We start from the raw sequence: 18441 nt of genomic DNA, 5'->3' as shown, positions 1-18441 counted from the left end.
TTCTCTGTTCGGGGGTTCCTGTGCGAACACCATGCAAGGGAATCTCTTAATTTCAGGGTACGAATGCTCCCTCTGTTCGGTAGTTTATATCTCCCGAACAACGTTCGTATAGGTGGTCGGGAAATAGAATGTGCAGCGGTCTAATCTTTACCGGGGTTCGTGTGAGTACCTAACCGAAAAGAGTTCCAGGCACTCGATGACGAAGTACCGCTGCCCACATTCGGGAGAGAAGATGGCTGCCATTCTTTTGTCTACTACGTGCGTTTGGTTATACTAAATGGCAGCCACTCAGGGGTAGCATTCATTATTTACTTCCCTTGCGGTTTTGCACTTTAGTTGCTGGTGTGAATGTTCTAATGGGGTACAGAGGTGGTCCACGTTCGGGAGACAAATGATTTTTTTTCGTATGAAGTACTCCCGAACGGAAAAATGATAAAACAGACTAAATGAAGGGAAACACACTGAAATAGGTGGTAAATTCTGCCACAGGCCCATCTAGTCTGCCCAACTTTTTTTTTTTAGTTTGGAAAATAATTTATTTAAATAAAAGAAAACAAAAAGAAAAACAGCCTAGTGACATACATATATCCTGTGAAACAGTGGTTCTAAAGGAACTCTATTCAGAAGTGTAACCATTCAATGACTGTAGAATGACTGTAGAATCTTGTAATAGTTTCTGACTGGGTCATGCTGTTGATTCCTATGTTTCTCCTCCTCAATGCAAGTATTATATGATCTCCTTGTTATGATACACCTTGTTTCAGCACCTCTCTGAATCTTTCAGAGTTTCAGGTCACTCTGGTTCTTAGCACAATCTAAGAATTGCTTGAGCTCATACTGGCAAGGTGTATACTGGGCCTTCTGCTGCTGATACACTGGCTGTGAAGGAGCTGTTTCTTGATAAGTGATGTCGTTCCTTGCTGACTCTGAACTGCTTCCTTCACTAAAATCTCCTGTGTTGGCATATCCAACTATGTGTCCCACGGCAGAGCCCACAGCAACTCCAGCAGCTCTGGAAGCCATCTGTGCCATTAAACCTGGTTGCCAAGGGGCCAACTGCTGAAGAAGCTTCAGCTACAGGGGCAGGTGGACTAGCTGCAGGAGGTGGTGCTGACCTCATTACAGGTGCCTGGCTGGCTGGTGGGGCCACCCGGGAGTTTTTTGCTCTTTCTTCTCCTGGGCATGGTGCTGGCTCTGTGTCTTATTGGCCATACAATGTTCGTCCTTCACAGGAGCCGCGGAGTTTTGATGATAGATAGTGAGCCAAATGATCAGTGGGAACTCCACAGAGCGGGATGATGCCGGATATCTGGGTCCCTATTGATCCATAATAATATCAGCAGTGGTAGCCGTGGTAGGGACTGAATCCTGACCTGCCTGAGTAGCTGGAAAAATGCCAGGCCCCTCATCAAATTCACTCTCAGCCTCCTCCTGCAACTCAGAATCAGAGTTAGAGTCAGAAGAATGTTTTGTTATATAGCCTAGTTTATAAACTATGAAATGACCGCAGACATAGTAGAGGCTATAGAGTCTGTCACAGAATACTAAAAGGCAAACTGAGGATCTGCCAGAATATTATCCTAGTTCTCTAGGGCGTCATGTGAAGAGAGAGGTTCAGAGACATCTCTCACAGGGGATCTGTCAGGGTACCTGTTGTCTCTACCTCGGAGGAGGTGAGACACTTAGACGTCCCTCCTCTCAGGGGGGCTGACTCACCCGATCCTCGCAGTCCTCCCGGCCGTTTACACGCCGGCCGCGATTGCTCCGCCTCCTTTTATGACGCGGCGCTCAGTAGCCGACGTCATGGCGACAATCACGTTCCGACCTGTCAATCAAGTCCCGAGCAACGAATCAGGACTCGTCAGGGGCGGGATCATCAATTAAAGAGCCAAGGTATAAAATAGGGTTGTGTGTAATGGTTCATTGCCCTGTCGTGGTTCTAGCTTGTCTGGTCACTCAGTGCTCTTATTGCGATTTGTCTTTTTGGTTCTGACTCGGCTTGTATATTTCTACCCTGCTTACCTCTCTTATCCTTTGGACTCGGCTTGTCTCTCGCTTACCTGCTCTCTCGTTCCCTCGACCTCGGCTTGTCTCTGACCATTCTTTGCTTACTCCTTACGTTAGTCCGGCCATTCTAAGGTCCGGTATACGTACCTAGCTCCTGTTTGTATTCTGCGTGTTGGATCCCTGTCCCGATCCTGACATTACGACAGGGCCAATGGATCCTGCAGGTACAAACGCTCAGGTCGGTTCTCCTGACTCTAGATTTGAGGCCATGGACCATAGAATGGACCAGATGGCTCTAGCGCTGCAAGCATTGCTATCCTGTCCTGGTAATCAATCAGAGGAGATGCGTACTACATCCATCTCTCCTGTAAGTACAGGCCTAGAGGTAGCCACAGTGGGTGCTTCTTCCCGTGTTACTTCCCCTTTACGCTATGGTGGCTCTCCGGATACTTGTCGAGGTTTTTTAAACCAGATAGGTATCCATTTTGAGTTACAACCCCGCGCCTACCCTACAGATAGGGCGAAGGTTGGATTCATAATCACGCTACTCATTGACAAAGCTCTGAGATGGGCTAACCCTCTGTGGGAGAATGATAATCCGTTAGTCTATAACTATAATGCCTTTGTCGCTGCTTTTAGAAGGACTTTTGACCCCCCAGGAAGAAAGGCCAATGCAGCTAGACTACTGTTACGTCTTAGACAGCATAACCGAACCCTTGTGGATTATGCGTTAGAGTTCAGATCCTTGGCGGCAGAAGTCAAGTGGAATGAACAGGCTTATATGGACGTATTTCTGAACGGATTATCAGATGAAATTCTAGATGAGGTTGCCACAAGAGAACTTCCTGAAAATTTGGAAGACTTAATTTCATTTATTTCTCGAATATGAACGCATAAGACAGAGGCAGAACACTCGAGATAGAACCCGTAGACCTTCCTTTAGACTAGCTCCCTCATTTCAGAATTCTGAATCTACAACTTTAGCTCTCCCAGAACCTATGCAGATAGGTAACACTCGTCTCTCAGAAGATGAAAGACAGTACAGGAGAAGGGAGGGGCTGTGTATGTATTGTGGAGTAAGAGGTCACATACGCCTAAACTGCCCTAACCGTCCGGGAAACGCTCGCACCTAAGTTTCTCAAGAGGACAGGCCTTGGGTGTTTCTATCTTGTCCTCTATATATGATTATAAAGATCATTGGCTTCTGTTACCTGTTTCTTTAGCTTGGGAGAAGGGAGTACTAAATGCTATGGCATTGATAGATTCCGGAGCAGCTGAAAGCTTTATTGACCAAGCCTTTGTCACTAACCACTCTATCCCATCCCAGCTAAGGGATACACCCTTGGCCGTTGAGGCCATAGATGGTAGACCATTATCAGAACCTGTTATTTTTCGTGAAACCATACCAGTTAAGTTAACCATTGGTATTCTACACGAGGAAGGAATATCCCTCATGCTTTTCTCATCTCCTTCAGTTCCAATAGTCTTGGGGTATCCCTGGCTTAAGAAGCATAACCCTATTATTGACTGGGAACTGGGTGAGATAGTCTCCTGGGGTCAGGGTTGCCAGAGAGGATGCTTACAGAAAATCTCACCGTTTTGCGTAGTTGACGCACCGATTAATTCTACCCAATCTACAGATTTACAAATACCGTTGCAGTACCTGCATTTAAAGGCAGTCTTTGACAAAAAGAAGGCTGATACTTTACCTCCACATAGGTCCTTTGACTGTAAGATCAGACTCCTGCCTGGTACTATGCCTCCGAGGGGTACGGTATATCCTTTATCCACTAAGGAGAACGTAGTCCTAGAGGAGTATATTCGTGAGAACCTAGACAAGGGATTTATTAGGAGATCCTCCTCTCCTGCCGGGGCCGGTTTTTTTTTTTGTGAATAAGAAAGACGGCACTCTACGGCCTTGTATTGATTATTGGGGCTTGAATAAAATAACTATTAGAAATGCCTATCCGATTCCCTTGATTACTGAGCTCTTTGATCGTCTGAAAAGCTCCAAGATTTTTACCAAGTTAGATCTGAGGGGGGCTTATAACTTGGTGAGAATTCAGCAGGGAGACGAATGGAAAACAGCTTTCAATACCCGTTATGGCCACTATGAGTACACGGTAATGCCCTTTGGGCTTTGTAATGCACCTGCAGTATTCCAGGACCTGATTAATGAAGTTCTTAGGGAATTTCAACATGAATGCGTTATTGTATATCTGGATGATATACTAATACACTCTAGAGAGATTGAGACTCACCACAGACAAGTCAGAAGGGTATTGCGCAAACTTCTACAACATGGATTGTACTGCAAATTGGAAAAATGTAGCTTTGACCAATCTCAGATAAACTTTCTTGGTTACGTTATTTCTGGAGACGGGTTTAAGATGGACCCGATTAAACTCCAATCTATTTTAGATTGGCCATTGCCCAGGGGACTCAAGGCCATTCAGAGGTTTATCGGATTCTCCAATTATTATAGGTGCTTCATTAAAGGGTACTCTTCTATTATTGCTCCTATTACCAATATGACTAGACAGGGTGCTGATACCAAGACTTGGTCTACTGAAGCTCTCGTTGCTTTCAGAACACTCAAGGAACATTTTGCCTCAGCGCCGATATTAGTTCATCCTGACACATCTTTGCCTTTTCTACTCGAGGTAGACGCCTCGGAGACAGGTATAGGCGCTATCTTGTCCCAAAGGCTAGGTTTGGATAAACCGTTACATCCATGTGTTTTTTTTTCCAAGAAATTATCTGGGCCTGAAAGCAGATATGACATTGGTGACAGGGAACTATTAGCGGTTATTATGGCTTTAAAGGAATGGAGACATTTGTTGGAAGGGACCTTACACCCTGTTACTATTTTGACGGATCACAAGAACTTGTCCTATATTGGGGAGGCCAAGCGCTTGTCCGCCAGGCAAGCTCGTTGGTCCTTGTTCCTCACTCATTTCAATTACGTGCTCACTTATAGACCTGGTTCTAAGAACTCTAAGGCTGATGCATTGTCCCGCCAACATGAACCTTCTACTATGTCTGATGCGGTTTTGTCTTCTGTAGTTCCCAAGTGTAATATTATTGCCAACACGAGTGTCAGGATACACTCCCCGTTGCTTGCCGAGATCGTGAAGGTACAACATCTGGCTCCCAGACATGTTCCTGGGGCTCGGTACTTCATTCCTCCTGAACTCCAACTGGAACTGCTGCATTGCTTTCATAACAGTAAAGTGGCTGGGCACCCTGGCATACGCAAAACGTGTTCCCTGATTTCGAAAGATTTCTGGTGGCCTTCGTTACGTAAGGATATTAGGGATTTCGTCGGGGCATGTGATGTCTGTATGAAGACTAAGCAACCACATACGCCCCCATGTGGGATTTTGCACCCCCTGGAAATTCCCGAGAAACCATGGTCCTGTTTGGCTATGGACTTCATTGTCGATTTGCCTGTTTCTAAAAAGCAGACTGTTATTCTCACGGTGATTGACAGGTTTACTAAAATGGCTCATTTCGTGCCCTTACCTAAACTGCCCTCTTCTCCCGAATTGGCTGAGATATTCGCGAAAGAGATTTTTAGTTTACATGGTATACCCTCTGAAATTGTTTCTGATAGAGGTTCCCAATTTGTTTCCCGTTTTTGGAAATCCTTCTGTTCTCAATTGGGCATCAAATTGAATTTCTTTTCTGCCTATCATCCCCAGTCCAACGGAGCTGCCGAACGCACCAACCAAAAGGTTGAACATTATTTGCGTTGTTTTGTTTCCGAACACCAGGACGATTGGGTCAGTCTGATTCCTTGGGCGGAGTTTGCGCACAACAATCTCGTTTGCGATTCTACTCGTTCTAGCCCATTTTTCATGAATTATGGCTTTCATCCTTCCATTCTTCCGTCGGTTTCCCCTTCCCAAGGGGTACCGTCGGTTGATGTTCATTTTGCCAATCTGAGGAAGTTGTGGGATCAGACTCGACAAATTCTTCTTCATAATTCCACGGTGTTCAAACGACACGCTGACAAACGTAGTGTCAGGGTACCTGAAGTCTCTACCTCCGAGAGAGGTAGAGACTTAGACGTCTATCCGTCCGGACGGGCTGTTTCCTCTGTTCCTCGCGGTTCACCCGGTCACGTAAACGCCGGCCGCGAGGGAGTCACTTCCTTTTGTAGCAGGATGTCCGGAAACCGACGTCATCACGCCAACCCGGAACGACCTGTCACTCAATCCTTTAGAGACTAATCAGGACTCGTCGGAGGCGTGTCTATCCTTCCGAGCCAGGGTATTTAAACTTGCTTCTCCCATTTGCTCATTGCCCTGTCGTGGTTCTAGTCTGCCTAGTCTCACAGTGCTCTTGTATTTCAGTTATCCCTTTGGTTTCGACCCGGCTTGTTTGACTTACTCTGTTTACCTCTGTTACCCTTGACCCGGCTTGTTCCTCGCTTACCTGTCTTCTCGTTCCCTCGACCTCGGCTTGTCTCTGACTATTCTCTATTATCTCCGTACGTTAGTCCAGCCATTCTAAGGTCCGGTATATGTATCCTGTACCTGTTTGTACTCTGCGTGTTGGATCCCTGTCCCGATCCTGACATTACGACAGGGCCAATGGATCCTGCAAGTACAAACAGCTTGGTCCTTCTGATCCTAGGTTCGAAGCCATGGAGCACAGAATGGATCAGATGGCCCTAGCACTACAGGCGTTATTGTCTCGTGCTAATAACCCGCCAGAGGAGACGCGTACTACTTCTATTTCTCCTGTGAGCTCAGGCCTAGAGGTAGCCACTGTAGGTGCCTCTTCCCTATTACACCACCAGTACGTTATGGTGGCTCACCTGAGAAGTGTCGTGGTTTCCTAAACCAGATCAGTATTCACTTTGAATTACAACCTCGCTCCTATCCTACAGATAGGGCGAAGGTTGGATTTATTATCACCTTACTCATTGAGAAAGCTCTGAGATGGGCCAACCCATTATGGGAGAATGATAACCCATTGGTATATAATTATAATGCCTTTGTAGCTGCCTTTAGAAGAACTTTTGACCCTCCTGGTAGAAAGGTCAATGCAGCTAGATTACTGTTGCGACTGAGACAAGAGAACCGAACTCTTGTGGATTATGCACTAGAGTTCAGGTCTTTGGCGGCAGAAGTTAAGTGGAACGAGCAGGCATATATAGATGTATTTTTGAATGGGTTATCAGATGTAATCCTCGACGAAGTTGCTACTAGAGAGCTTCCTGAAAATTTGGAGGATTTAATTTCATTCATTTCTCGTATTGATGAGCGTTTAAGAGAGAGACAGAACACTCGAGAGAGGAACCTTAGACCTTCATTTAGATTAGCTCCCGCATTTCAAAGTCCTGATTCCACTACCTCCCTATGTCCTGAACCTATGCAGATAGGCAATACTCGCCTCTCAGAGGAGGAGAGACAGTACAGGAGAAGGGAGGGATTATGTATGTATTGTGGAGTCAGAGGTCACTTACGCCTGAATTGTCCTAATCGTTCGGGAAACGCTCGCACCTAAGTTTCTCTAGAGGACAGGCCTTGGGTGTTTCTATTTTGTCCTCTACGCATAATTATAAAGATCACAGGCTTCTGCTACCAGTTTCTTTAACTTGTGAAAAGGGAGTACTAAGGACCATGGCTTTGATAGATTCCGGAGCTGCTGAGAATTTTATCGATCAAGCCTTTGCTACTAAACACACTATCCCATCCCAGTTAAGGGATACACCCTTGGCCGTTGAGGCCATAGATGGTAGACCTTTACTTGAGCCTGTTATCTTTCGTGAGACCATTCCAGTTAACTTAACTGTTGGTATCTTACACAAGGAGAACTTATCGCTTATGCTTATTTCATCCCCTTCTGTTCCCATAGTCCTGGGTTACCCATGGTTAAAAAGACATAACCCTATTATTGATTGGGAGTTAGGGGAGATACTCTCATGGGGCCAGGGTTGCCAGGAGAATTGTTTACGGAGGGTTTCCCCATTGGGTGTAATTAACACACCAGGTAGTTCTACCCAGTCTACAGAGAAACAGATACCGCCTCTGTACCTAGACTTAAAAGCAGTATTCGACAAAAAGAATGCTGATACTCTACCTCCACACAGGACCTTTGATTGTAAAATTAATTTACTACCTGGTACCATGCCTCCGAGGGGCAATGTATACCCCCTATCCACTAAGGATAATTCAGTTCTAGAGGAGTATATTCGGGAGAATCTAGACAAAGGATTCATTAGGAGATCTTCTTCTCCTGCCGGGGCTGGTTTTTTTTTTGTTAAAAAGAAGGATGGTTCGCTAAGACCTTGCATTGATTACCGAGGTCTGAATAAGATAACCATCAGAAATGCCTATCCGATTCCCTTGATTACCGAGCTGTTTGATCGTCTAAAAGGCTCTAAAATGTTCACCAAGTTGGACCTCAGAGGGGCATATAACTTGGTGAGAATCCAGCAAGGACACGAGTGGATGACAGCGTTCAATACCCGTTATGGGCATTATGAATACACGGTCATGCCTTTTGGTCTTTGTAACGCACCTGCAGTATTTCAGGATTTGATTAATGAAGTTCTTAGGGAATTTCAACATGATTGTGTTATTGTATACCTGGATGACATACTGATACACTCTAGAGAGGTTGAGACCCACCACAGACAGGTCAGAAAGGTATTACACAAACTCCTGCAACATGGCTTATACTGTAAATTGGAGAAATGTAGCTTTGACCAGTCTCAGATAGACTTTCTTGGATACGTGATTTCTGGGGAAGGCTTTAAGATGGACCCTGACAAACTCCAGTCCATTTTAGAGTGGCCTTTGCCTAAGGGACTCAAGGCTATTCAGAGGTTTATTGGTTTCTCCAATTATTATAGGCGCTTCATTAAGGGATACTCTTCTATTATTGCACCTATTACCAATATGACCAGACAGGGGGCTGACACTAAGACTTGGTCTAATGAAGCTCTCGCTGCTTTCAAGACTGTCAAGGATCTTTTTGCTTCTGCTCCCATTCTAGTCCATCCTGATACGACTCTGCCGTTCCTACTCGAGGTCGATGCCTCTGAGACAGGCGTAGGGGCTGTTCTGTCGCAAAGGTTAGGGGTGGATAAACCACTACACCCTTGTGGTTTTTTTTCTAAGAAACTTTCTGGCCCTGAAAGTAGATATGACATTGGCGACAGGGAACTCTTAGCGGTCATTATGGCCTTAAAGGAGTGGAGACATTTATTGGAGGGGACCTTACATCCTGTTACTATTTTAACGGATCACAAAAACTTGTCTTATATTGGGGAGGCTAAGCGACTGTCCGCCAGACAAGCTCGTTGGTCCTTATTCCTGACCCACTTCAATTATGTGCTTACTTATAGACCTGGTTCTAAGAACTCCAAAGCCGATGCTTTGTCTCGCCAATATGAACCTTCTACTATTTCTGAACCGGTTCTTTCCTCTATAGTTCCGAAAGGCAATATTATCGCCAACACGAATCTCAGGATTCACTCTCCGTTACTTGCCGAGATCATAAAACTACAACATCTAGCTCCTGAACAGACTCCTGAGGGTCGACGTTTCGTTCCTCCTGCTCTTCAACTGGAACTGTTGCAATGTTTCCACAACAGCAAGGTGGCTGGACATCCTGGCATTCACAAGACATGTGCTTTGATCTCTAAGGACTTTTGGTGGCCTGATTTACGGAAGGATATTAAAGATTTCATCGGTGCATGTGAGGTTTGTACTAAGACCAAGCAACCTCATATGCTTCCAGGTGGACTTCTGCACCCCTTAGAGGTTCCAGAGAAGCCATGGTCCTGTTTGGCTATGGACTTTATTGTCGATTTACCTATCTCTAAAAAACAGACTGTTATCCTCACCGTGGTTGACAGATTCGCCAAGATGGCTCACTTCGTTCCTCTGCCTAAACTCCCGTCCTCTCCCGAATTGGCGGAGATATTCGCAAGGGAGATTTTTCGCTTACATGGGATACCCTCCCAAATTGTATCTGACAGAGGTTCCCAATTTGTTTCCCGTTTTTGGAGGTCCTTCTGCTCTCAACTGGGTATCAAATTGAATTTCTCTTCTGCCTATCATCCTCAGTCTAACGGAGCTGCTGAACGCACCAACCAAAAGATTGAACAATATTTACGTTGTTTTGTTTCCGAACACCAGGACGATTGGGTTGGTTTGATTCCTTGGGCGGAGTTTGCACACAACAATCTCGTTTGTGATTCTACTCGTTCAAGCCCCTTCTTCATGAATTATGGCTTTCATCCATCTATTCTTCCTTCGGCTTCTCCTTCCCAGGGGGTGCCGTCGGTTGATGTTCATGTTGCCAATTTGAGGAAGTTGTGGGATCAAACTCGACAAATTCTTCTGCACAATTCTATGCTGGTTAAGAAACACGCTGATAAACGTAGAAGGGCGGCTCCGGTGTTTGTTCCAGGTGATAGAGTATGGTTGAGTACAAGAAACATCCGTTTAAAAGTGCCTTCCATGAAGTTCGCTCCTCGTTATATTGGACCTTACAGGGTGCTGACTCGAATTAACCCAGTTGCGTATCGTCTAGCTCTTCCAACTGCCTTACGCATTCCTAACTCATTTCATGTTTCATTGCTGAAACCACTAGTTTGTAACAGATTTTCCTCCACAACGTCCTCTCCTCGCTCTGTTCAGGTGGAGGGTCAGGAGGAGTATGAGGTTAACTCTATTATCGATTCTCGAATCTCCCGGGGGAGAGTACAATATCTGGTCGATTGGAAGGGATATGGTCCTGAGGAGAGGAGTTGGGTACCTCAAGAGGATGTTCATGCTCCTCGTCTCCGCAGGGTGTTTCACTCCCGCTTCCCATCTCGTCCCGGTTCCTTCCGCCCGGTGGGCGTATCTGAGAGGGGGGGTACTGTCAGGGTACCTGAAGTCTCTACCTCCGAGAGAGGTAGAGACTTAGACGTCTATCCGTCCGGACGGGCTGTTTCCTCTGTTCCTCGCGGTTCACCCGGTCACGTAAACGCCGGCCGCGAGGGAGTCACTTCCTTTTGTAGCAGGACGTCCGGAAACCGACGTCATCACGCCAACCCGGAACGACCTGTCACACAATCCTTTAGAGACTAATCAGGACTCGTCGGAGGCGTGTCTATCCTTCCGAGCCAGGGTATTTAAACTTGCTTCTCCCATTTGCTCATTGCCCTGTCGTGGTTCTAGTCTGCCTAGTCTCACAGTGCTCTTGTATTTCAGTTATCCCTTTGGTTTCGACCCGGCTTGTTTGACTTACTCTGTTTACCTCTGTTACCCTTGACCCGGCTTGTTCCTCGCTTACCTGTCTTCTCGTTCCCTCGACCTCGGCTTGTCTCTGACTATTCTCTATTATCTCCGTACGTTAGTCCGGCCATTCTAAGGTCCGGTATACGTATCCTGTACCTGTTTGTACTCTGCGTGTTGGATCCCTGTCCCGATCCTGACACGTAGACAGGTGGCTCCGGTTTTTGCCCCGGGTGATAGGGTGTGGTTGAGTACCAGAAACATCCGCTTGAAGGTTCCTTCCATGAAATTTGCTCCTCGTTACATAGGTCCTTACAAGGTTCTGGCTCGAATTAACCCGGTTGCGTATCGCCTTGCCCTTCCACCTGCCCTGCGCATCCCTAACTCTTTTCATGTTTCCTTGTTGAAGCCTTTGGTTTGTAACAGATTTTCCTCCGCTGTGTCCTCCCCTCGTTCTGTTCAGGTTGAGGGTCAGGAGGAGTATGAAATCAAATCCATTCTCGATTCTCGTGTTTCTCGGGGGAAGTTGCAATATCTTGTTGACTGGAAAGGGTATGGGCCTGAAGAAAGGTCTTGGGTGGCCCATGAAGATGTGCATGCCCCTCGTCTCCTCCGGGCATTTCATGCTCGTTTTCCATCTCGCCCCGGTTCCTTCCGCCCGGTGGGCATTTCTGAGAGGGGGGGTACTGTCAGGGTACCTGTTGTCTCTACCTCGGAGGATTCTGACTCGGCTTGTATATTTCTACCCTGCTTACCTCTCTTATCCTTTGGACTCGGCTTGTCTCTCACTTACCTGCTCTCTCGTTCCCTCGACCTCGGCTTGTCTCTGACCATTCTTTGCTTACTCCTTACGTTAGTCCGGCCATTCTAAGGTCCGGTATACATACCTAGCTCCTGTTTGTATTCTGCGTGTTGGATCCCTGTCCCGATCCTGACAGGATCCCCAGCCTCAGCCATGCTCTCAAATCCTTTAGGTCTGGGCATATAAACCTAATGGAAAAGACATCTAAATGGGCTAAGAAAAAAAAAACTTATTAAGGGCAAATGAAACTGGCAGGAATAGAGGTTAAAAACCCTTAGGGAAACCAGGGAGCCACCAACTAAGGAGCCCCAAGGAAAAAAGATAACCTTTCAACAGATAAGGAAAACAGTCCCTAAACTAATGTGACTGGGCATAAATATCCCCCAAAGCTAACAAATATATGCACAACAAGAAAGCAGCAGGAAGGTAAGGGAGAACAAACAGTGTAAGGAGCAATAGAATGGTGCTAGAGATGCAGCTCAGTAAAACTCTGATCATAAATCTTGCAAGGCTGCAGCCAGGGCCGGACTGGCCCACCGGGATACCGGGAAATTTCCCGGTGGGCCGCGGCACCTGGGGGCTGCGCAGGTATGTGCCACTGGGTGGCCGGTCCGGTGGCACAGTTAGAGGGGGCCGGCCGTGTTCCACGCTAGAGCAGCCGGGCTGCAGCCTCGCCAGCACTCTTAATGCTGAGGACTGAAGGAGGAGGGAGCATGTCTCTCTACCATGCTCCCTCGCGGTTCCCACAATTCACAGCTGGTAACTGTGCCACCGGACCGGCCACCCTGACTCCTCACATGTAAATGGGGGGGGAGGGGAGGGGGGGGGGATAGGAGAAAGGTGAGAAAGAGAGAGACACAGAAAGAGAGAGACACAGAAAGAGAGAGACACAGAAAGAGAGAAAGAGACACAAAGAGAGAGAGAGAAAGAGACACAAAGAGAGAGAGAGAAAGAGACACAAAGAGAGAGAGTGAAAGAGACACAAAGAGAGAGAGAGAGAAAGAGACACAGAAAGAGAGAGACACAGAAAGAGAGAGACACAGAAAGAGAGAAAGAGACACAGAAAGAGAGAGAGAAAGAGACAGAAAGAGAGAGAGAAAGAGACAGAAAGAGAGAGAGAAAGAGACACAAAGAGAGAGAAAGAGACACAAAGAGAGAGAAAGAGACACAAAGAGAGAGAAAGAGACACAAAGAGAGAGAGAGAGACACAAAGAGAGAGAGAAAGAGACACAGAGAGAGAAAGAGACACAGAAAGAGAGAGAGAAAGAGACACAGAAAGAGAGAGAGAAAGAGACACAAAGAGAGAGAGAAAGAGACACAAAGAGAGAGAGACACAGAAAGAGAGAGACACAGAAAGAGAGAGAGAAAGAGACACAGAAAGAGAGAGAGAGAAAGAGACACAGAAAAAGAGAGAGAGAAAGAGACACAGAAAGAGAGAGAGAAAGAGAGAGAGAAAGAGACACAGAAAGAGAGAGAGAAAGAGACAGAGAAAGAGAGAGAGAAAGAGACACAGAAAGAGAGAGAGAAAGAGACGCAGAAAGAGAGAGAGAAAGAGAGAGAGAAAGAGAGAGAGAGAAAGAGACGCAGAAAGAGAGAGAGAAAGAGACGCAGAAAGAGAGAGAGAAAGAGACACAAGAGAGAAAGAAAGAGACACGAGAGAAAGAAAGAGACACGAGAGAAAGAGAGAGAGAAAGAGACACAAGAGAAAGACAAGAGAGAGAGAGAAAGAGACACAAGAGAAAGAGACAAGAGAAAGAGACACAAGAGAAAGAGAGAAAGAGACACGAGAAAGAGAGACACAAGAGAGAGAAATAGACAAGAGAGAGAGAGAGAGAGAGAGAGACACGAGAGAGAAAGACACAAGAGATATATATATATATATAAATAATTATGCCTTTAATATTTACACATATATTAATGTACATTTATATATGCATAATACACAGATAAATGTCATTAATATGTACCATATGTAATGAGCAGATATTGGCCCAGTCTTGTTGCTAGGTGCATACTCCAGCACAATAACATATTTAAAGTGAAGAGCGCACCCACAGGACTTCAAAATAAACAAGAGAACGTCAATTTTTCACAGTTGTGCCCTACATACATTCACCATTTCAGTCCCATTACCAAGCTTCCCTTAAAATGTCATGGTAGTTGGACTGAAACATTGATTACATGCACGTCTGCTTAAAATAAATCTGCACTCTTGTTTTTTTTTTAAGCTTATATGTGCTTTTTTCCACGTTGGAGTAATAATTTTTAATTTTAAGTTATCTTTTCTAACTCCGTATCTGCACACTATGCTGGCGCAACGCATTATGGGGCTGGTAAATATTTTTTTTCCAGGGCTGCTTTTAATTCCCAGTCCGGCCCTGGCTGCAGCAGATAAGATCAAGCATCAGATTATGTGATTGTGTGGCCCTATAATCCACTGACCTCAGTCTGGCTGGAAGAACAAAGGGGGAAGCCACCCAGAAACTAAGTGAGCGGACCATGGAGTGCAGACAAACATGGGGCAGGTGTCGCGGCAGACAAAGAAAGACCCTCAGGGTAAGTAAAACCCTGATAAATATGAAAGCAGAGGATAAAAGGGAGATAAATTCAACAGCCTTCTAAAATAAGCATAAGTAGATAAAACACAGTTATAAATAACTTAATAAAAGTATATCAAAAAATAAAATAATGCATATTGTAGTACATATTGTAACGGACCGTTTCACCCACAAGAGGATAAAAACCGTTTAGGCGATAATCCCCTTCCAGATAGACAAGCAGCTACTGCAAGCACCAATCTCCCGAACTGCAAACTGTACGAATCTTCCAACTTCCGAACTGGAAACACACGAACCCTGGAATAGCTGAACAGGAAAAGCATACAATCCGCTTACACTCCTGACAGTCAGCATACAATCCAATTCCCCCAATAACGAGACGACACTTCGTTTTGAGGGTCAAGCAGAATCTGAGGTGCTGGCACACCCAGCCTTGTTTTTATTACAGTTGTTGCAAATACAGGTCCACCCACAGGGAGGTATAAAACAACCAATCACATCACAGTTACATCCCACATATTCCCTCCCCTTATCCTGAGAGGAAACTCAATTACACATACAGTTAGAACATACTTTCTACCCAACTTTCATAACTCTAAAACCATACATCACATTCACATAAAAATACATATCCACAATCAATCCATTCAGGGGAACAACATATTAAAAAAATGGCATGAATCAGACCAGGGGTTCAAAAGTTAGTAAAGTATCCCCTGCCAGCATGGCTTTCCGGCTCAGTCCGGTTTTACAGAGCCCTCTCTCCTGGAGACAATGGAGAAGTAATCCAATTACCTCCCAGGACAGGGACCAGACTCCATTATGCACATGGGGACACAAAGACAGTAAAACACTTTAAAATACATAAAGTCACCTTTTACACATAACACACAGACATTTCAGATAGCTGGGATCTGAGCGCACAAAACTACCGAATAGCGCTCAGATCCTATTCACACAGTTCAATTGCCATGGAGCTAAAGTCTTTCCCATAGTCTTTCATTATATGAATAGGCTCCATGGCATAGCTATCTGGGGTATCACCGCTCACACAGGGCAAGTACCGAATGACCCCACTGTATTTAAAGGGCCAGAATGAGTGACATGCACTCTGTTAGGGCCGAATACGATTTTTTAAAGGGCCCAATCTCCCAGGGCCATAGTCTAAAGGCAAGAGGCGGGCAAGCAGCCCCCTCCAAGGACACGTGGCGAGGTCAGTTTCGCCACACATATGTACCCTGGCTGTCTACCTCCACCAAGGACCGCATCCCATCTGGAACCAGGGAAAACCTCATCGCTTCTGCCCTAGTCACTGTGGCTTGGCTGGGGTTCTCCTGGAGCCTCTCTGTCCTGGAACAGGATAGGGGACTAGCTCTACTCCCTCCCAGGGACTGGATGAGACAGTCCTGGGAGCTGTAGTCTTTACAAGGACTTTCCCCGCCGAATCCTCCACGACTTGGAACAAGGTGCTGTGCAGTGATTAGCCCTTTCCCCTCCCAGTAACTAGACGACACATAGTTCCGAGAGTACAACTGATTTTAATGAGCCAAACTCAGCCTTTTATGCAGAGACCCCAGCAGGGGGTCTCGATTGTATTCAACATAAGCCCCTCCCAGGAATCTCAGGGCCTGGGAGATAATTGTGTTAAAGACTGGTAAGCTAATTATCTCCCAGGAACAGAGAGGCAAACACAAAAACATAAAACATAAGAAAATACCCCAAAACATCATAAAAATATACTGTCACCCCACAAATAATAGATCCCCAAATAGCCCTGATCTGAGTGCTCAAGTTCTCCAAATAGCGCTCAGATCCATGCAGTGTAGGGGAAACGCCACTGTGTTAAATTTTTGACCAGCCGCACATGTGGTCCTATGCCCAAAATAGTTCCAGGGCGTTTGGTGCTTTTGCCGGTCAACTTTCCGGAGCTCCTGAGTCCGAAATACCGGATGCTCCACCTGGCTCTCAGGTAACGTTTGTTCCCCTTAGTCTCAGGCACCTTCCCTCCAATAAGCGCTCTCTTGGCAAGTTGCAAAGTAGTTTAAAACTCCTGACCAAGTTTTCCGGGAACCACACGGTCACCTAATGCAAAACAGTTCCATAACATTCGCGGATAAGTACCGCTGAGGTGACCGGGGACCCACAAAGTCCTCATGCTGAAATTAGTTCCACAGCGGTCGTGGCTAAGTACCGCTGAGGACCATATGTGGGTTTGTTTCATGCGAACGCCTGCCAGGGAGCTAGCTTTCGGTTCCATTTGTGAGAAGGGAAAGTGCCGAACCAGGGGCACTCAGGGAAAGCTGCTAAAGGCGCCTGGGCAGGGTAACTCCCGAACTGTGTCTCAGATCTGGACCATAGAAGGTGGGCAGGAGGCAGCCTTCCACACACCTCCAGGAGTCCGTGGCAAACGTTCGTGGAAATAAGCGTTTGTCACACATACATATACAGGGAGTGCAGAATTATTAGGCAAGTTGTATTTTTGAGGATTAATTTTATTATTGAACAACAACCATGTTCTCAATGAACCCAAAAAACTCATTAATATCAAAGCTGAATATTTTTGGAAGTAGTTTTTAGTTTGTTTTTAGTTTTAGCTATTTTAGGGGGATATCTGTGTGTGCAGGTGACTATTACTGTGCATAATTATTAGGCAACTTAACAAAAAACAAATATATACCCATTTCAATTATTTATTTTTACCAGTGAAACCAATATAACATCTCAACATTCACAAATATACATTTCTGACATTCAAAAACAAAACAAAAACAAATCAGTGACCAATATAGCCACCTTTCTTTGCAAGGACACTCAAAAGCCTGCCATCCGTGGATTCTGTCAGTGTTTTGATCTGTTCACCATCAACATTGCGTGCAGAAGCAACCACAGCCTCCCAGACACTGTTCAGAGAGGTGTACTGTTTTCCCTCCTTGTAAATCTCACATTTGATGATGGACCACAGGTTCTCAATGGGGTTCAGATCAGGTGAACAAGGAGGCCATGTCATTAGATTTTCTTCTTTTATACCCTTTCTTGCCAGCCACGCTGTGGAGTACTTGGACGCGTGTGATGGAGCATTGTCCTGCATGAAAATCATGTTTTTCTTGAAGGATGCATACTTCTTCCTGCACCACTGCTTGAAGAAGGTGTCTTCCAGAAACTGGCAGTAGGACTGGGAGTTGAGCTTGACTCCATACTCAGCCCGAAAAGGCCCCACAAGCTCATCTTTGATGATACCAGCCCAAACCAGTACTCCACCTCCACCTTGCTGGCGTCTGAGTCGGACTGGAGCTCTCTGCCCTTTACCAATCCATCCATCTGGCCCATCAAGACTCACTCTCATTTCATCAGTCCATAAAACCTTAGAAAAATCAGTCTTGAGATATTTCTTGGCCCAGTCTTGACGTTTCAGCTTGTGTGTCTTGTTCAGTGGTGGCCGTCTTTCAGCCTTTCTTACCTTGGCCATGTCTCTGAGTATTGCACACCTTGTGCTTTTGGGCACTCCAGTGATGTTGCAGCTCTGAAATATGGCCAAACTGGTGGCAAGTGGCATCTTGGCAGCTGCACGCTTGACTTTTCTCAGTTCATGGGCAGTTATTTTGCGCCTTGGTTTTTCCACACGCTTCTTGCGACCCTGTTGACTATTTTGAATGAAACGCTTGATTGTTCGATGATCACGCTTCAGAAGCTTTGCAATTTTAAGAGTGCTGCATCCCTCTGCAAGATATCTCACTATTTTTGACTTTTCTGAGCCTGTCAAGTCCTTCTTTTGACCCATTTTGCCAAAGGAAAGGAAGTTGCCTAATAATTATGCACACCTGATATAGGG

The 18441-nt window shown here is 45.7% G+C and overlaps 1 pseudogene; it reads right to left on the bottom strand.

Moving 5' to 3' along the window:
* Positions 1 to 765: 765 nt before the first annotated feature.
* On the bottom strand, positions 766 to 15907 carry LOC134586341 (coiled-coil-helix-coiled-coil-helix domain-containing protein 2-like; annotated as a pseudogene).
* Positions 15908 to 18441: the final 2534 nt, after the last annotated feature.

The sequence above is a fragment of the Pelobates fuscus genome, chromosome 2 (assembly GCF_036172605.1).
Source record: "Pelobates fuscus isolate aPelFus1 chromosome 2, aPelFus1.pri, whole genome shotgun sequence".
Classification (NCBI taxonomy): domain Eukaryota; kingdom Metazoa; phylum Chordata; class Amphibia; order Anura; family Pelobatidae; genus Pelobates; species Pelobates fuscus.
The sequence above is the reverse complement of the archived record's forward strand: the minus strand, read 5'-3'. Positions and strand labels throughout refer to the sequence as shown.